Raw genomic sequence first — 4,467 nt, 5'->3', positions numbered from 1 at the left:
GCCTAGAGAACACACAGGTGACACAAACTTCAGTAATATGCTGTTTGCAACTTTGATGATTGTATCAACGGCTGTAACTCTCCCCATGCCTGCAGGAACAGTGGCAGCTAATTATACCTACTGGGCCTATGTGACTTTCCCGCCCTTAATTCTGGCAGTCACATAGATAGATAAACCTATTGAAGTATATGTGAATAATAGTGCATGGGTACCTGGCACCACAGATGATCATTGCCTTGCCAAACCTGAGGAAGAAGTAATGATAAATATTTCCACTGGGTATGGTTATATTCCTCTTTGCCTAGGGAAAGCACCAAGATGTTTAATGCCTGCAATCCAAAATTGGTGGTAGAAGTACCTACTGTCAGTACCACCAGTAGATTTACTTATCACATGGTAAGAATAATGTCACTCAGGACACAGGTAAACTATTTACAGGACTTTTCTTATCAAAGATCAATAAATTTAAGCCTAAAGGGAAACCTTGCCCCAAGGAAATTCCCAAAGGTTCAAAAGGCACAAAATTTTAGTTTAGGAAGAATTTGTGGTCAATAGTGCAGTGATATTGCAAAACAATGAATTCAGAACTATTATAGATTGGGTACCTTGAAGTCAATTCTGCCACAATTGCACAGGACAAACTCAATCGTGTCCCAGTGCACAAGTGAGTCCAGCCGTTAATAGTGACTTAAGAGAAAGTTTAGACAAACATAAGCACAAAAACTTAGTCTTTCTAACATTTGGAATGGGGAGAAAAAGGAATCTCTATTCCAAGATAAAAAATAATAAGTCCTATTTCTGGTCCTAAACATCCAAAATTATGGAGGCTTACTATGGAATCATACTGCATTAGAATTTGGTCTGGAAATCAAGCTATAGAAACAAGAGATTGTAAGCCATTTTATACTATCAACCTAAATTGCAGTCTAACAATCCCTTTGCAAAGTTGTGCAAAGCCCCCTTATATGCTACTTGTAGGAAATATAGTTATTAAACCAGACTCCCAAACTACAACCTGTGAAAATTGCGGATTGTTTACTTTCATTGATTCGACTTTTAATTGGCAGCACTGTATTATGCTAGTGGGAGCAAGAGAAGGTGTGTGGATCACTGTGTCCATGGACTAACTGTGGGAGGCCTCGCCGTGTGTCCATATTTTGACTGAAGTATTAAAAGGCATTCTAAATAGATCCAAAAGATTCATTTTTACTTTAATTGCAGTGATTATCAGATTCATTGCAGTCACAGCTATGGCCACTGTGGCAGGAGTTGCATTACACTCTTCTGTTCAGATGGTAAACTTTGATAATAATTGGCAAAAAAATTCTATAAGATTCTGGAATTCAGAATCTGGTATTGATCAAAAATTGGCAAATCAAATTAATGATCTTAGACAAACTGTCATCTGGATGGGAGATAGGCTTATGATCTTGGAATGTCGTTTTCAGTTACAGTGTGACTGGAATATGTCAGATTTTTGTATTACACCCTGAGTTCATGATGAGTCTGAACATCACTGGGACATGGTTAGACACCATCTACAGGGAAGAGAAAATAATCTTACTTTAGACATTTCCAAATGAAAAGAACAAATTTTCAAAGTCTCAAAATACCATTTAAATTTAGTAGCAGGAACCAAGGCAATTGCAGGAGTTGCTGATGGCCTTGCAAGTCTTAAACCTGTCACTTGGGTTAAGACCATAGGATGTTCCGCTATTGTAAATTTCATATTAATCCTTGTGTGTCTGTGCTGTCTGTTGTTAGTCTGCAGGTGTACCCAGCAGCTCCGAAGAGACAGCGACCATAGAGAATGGGCCATGATGATGATGGTGATTTTGTCAAAAAGAAAAGGGGGAAATGTGGGGTAAAGAAAGAGAGATCCGATTGTTACTGGGTCTGTGTAGAAAGAAGTAGATATCAGAAACTCCATTTTGTTCTGTACTAAGAAATTCTTCTGCCTTGAGATGCTGTTAATCTGTAACCCTAGCCCAAACCCTGTGCCCACAGACACATGTGCTGTGTTGACTCAAGGTTTAACAGATTTATGGCTGTGCAGGATTTGCTTTGTTAAAAATGTATTTGAAGGTAGTACACTTCGTAAAAATCATGACCATTCTCTAATCTTGAGTATGCAGGGACATAATACACTGCAGAAGGCTGCAGAGACCTCTGCCTAGGAAATCAATGTATTGTCCAAGGTTTCTCCCCATGAGATAGGCTGAGATATGGCCTCATGGAAAGGGAAAGACATGACCGCCCCCCAGCTGGACACCCATAAAGGGTCTGTGCTTAGGAGGATTAGTGAAAGAGGAAGGCCTTTTGCAGTTGAGATAAGAGGAAGGCATCTCTCTCCTGCTCGTCCCTCAAAATGGAATGTCTTGGTGTAAAACCCTGTTGTACATTCTCTTTACTGAGATAGGAGAAAACTGCCTTATTCCTGGAGGTGACACTGCTCTTTAATGCAACAAGATGTTTGTGTAGAGTCAAACATAAATCTGGCCTATGTGCACGTCAAGGCACAGCAAATTTCCTTAAATTTATTTATGACACAGAGACCTTTGCACAAATGTTTTCCTGTTGACCCTCTATCCAATATGAACCTATAGTCCTGCCACATTCCCCTCACTGAGATAGTAGAAATACTGATCAATAAATACTGAGGGAACCCAGAGACCAGTGACAGTGCAGATTCTCCACATGCTGAGTTCCAAGCCCCTGGGCCCACTGTTCTTTATCTATACTTTGTCTCTTTGTCTTACTTATTTTCTGAGTTTCTCATTCCACCTGACAAGAAACACCCACAGGTTGGAGGGGCTGGCCCCATTCAAACACTGTTTTTTGTAAAATCTGAGAGGGGAACTTAGGGAGCGCATTCAGGCCCATGGTGAAAAAGGAACTATCTTCAGATAAAAACTAGAAAGAAGCATTCTGAGAAACTGCTTCATGATATATTCATTTATCTCACAGAGTTAAAGCTTTCTTTTGATTGAGCACTTTGAAAACAATGTTTTTGTAGAAACTGTGAAAGGATTTTTGGGAGCACATTGGTGAAAAGGAAATATCTTCAGATAAAAAATTGAAAGAAGTTTTCAGAGACACTGTGATGAGTGCATTCATTTCAAAATTTAAATCTTTCTTTTGATTGAGGAGTTTGGAAACACTGTTTTTGTAAAATCTGCAAAGGGATATTTTGGAGCGCCTTGAGGCCTATGATGAAAAAGGAAACATCTTCAGATAAAAACTAGAAAGAAGCGTTCTGAGAAACTGCTTTGTGATGTGTGCATTCATCTCACAGAGGTAAACCTTTCTTTTGATGGAGCAGTTTGGAAACACTGTTTTTGTATAATCTGCAAGGTGATATTTGGGAGTACATTCAGGCCTATGGTGAAAAAGTAAATACTGTCTGATAAATACTTAAAAGAAGCTTTCTGGGAAACTGCTTTGTGATGTGTGCAGTCATCTTACAGAGTTAAAGCTTTCTTTTGATTAGGCAGTTTGGAAACACTGTTTTTGTAGAATCTGTGAAAGGATTTTTGGGAGTGCATTGAGGCCTACTATGAAAAAGGAAATATCTTCAGATAAACACTAGAAATAAGCTTTCTGAGAAACTGCTTTGTGTTGTGTGCATTAATCTCACAGACTTAAATCTTTCTTTCGATTGAACAGTTTGAAAACACTATTTTTGTAGAATCTGAGAAGGGATTTTTGGGAGCACATTGAGGCATATGGTGAGAAAGGAAATATCTTCACTTTAAAACTAGAAAGAAGTTTCCTGAGGAACTGTTTTGTGATGCATGCATTAATCTCACAGAGTTAAATGTTTTTTGATTGAGCAGCTTGGAAACACTGTTTTTATAAACACAGTGAAGGTATATTAGGGAGCACATTGAGGCCTGTGGTGAAAACAGAAATGTCTTCAGATAAAAACAAGAAAGAAGCTTTCTTAGAAACTGCTTTGTGATGTGTTCATTCCACTCACAGAATAAAACCTTTCTGTTGATTGAGTGTATTGGAAACACTGTTTTTGTAGAGTCTGTGAAGGGATATTTGGGAGCACATTGAGGCCTATGGTGAAAAAGGAAATATCTTCAGATAAAAACTAGAAAGAAATATTCTGCAAAACTCCTATGTCATGAGTGCATTCATCTCACAGAGTTAAAGCTTTCTTTTGATGCAGCAGTTTGGAGACAGTCCTTTTGTGGAACCTGTGAAGGGATATTTGGGAGCCCATTGAGGCCTATGGTGAAAAATTATATATCTTCAGGTAAAACTAGAGAGAAGATTTTGAGAAATTGCTTTGTGATGTCTGCATTCATCTCACACATTTAAACCTTTCTTTTGAGGGAGCATTTTGCAAACACTGTTTTTGTAGAATCTGTGAAGGGATATTTAGGAGCACTTTGAGGCCTACGGTGAAAAATGAAATATTTTCAGATAAAAACTAGAAGGAAGCATTCTGAGAAACAG

General features: G+C 38.4%; 1 pseudogene; it reads left to right on the top strand.

The window, feature by feature from the left end:
• The first annotated feature begins 112 nt into the window (after window positions 1-112).
• LOC134735730 (endogenous retrovirus group K member 25 Env polyprotein-like) lies at window positions 113-1,493 on the top strand (annotated as a pseudogene).
• The last annotated feature ends 2,974 nt before the right edge of the window (window positions 1,494-4,467 follow it).

This window comes from Symphalangus syndactylus, chromosome 23 (genome assembly GCF_028878055.3).
Source record: "Symphalangus syndactylus isolate Jambi chromosome 23, NHGRI_mSymSyn1-v2.1_pri, whole genome shotgun sequence".
Lineage (NCBI taxonomy): Eukaryota > Metazoa > Chordata > Mammalia > Primates > Hylobatidae > Symphalangus > Symphalangus syndactylus.
Note: the sequence above shows the minus strand (reverse complement) of the source record. Positions and strands in the feature narration are given on the sequence as shown.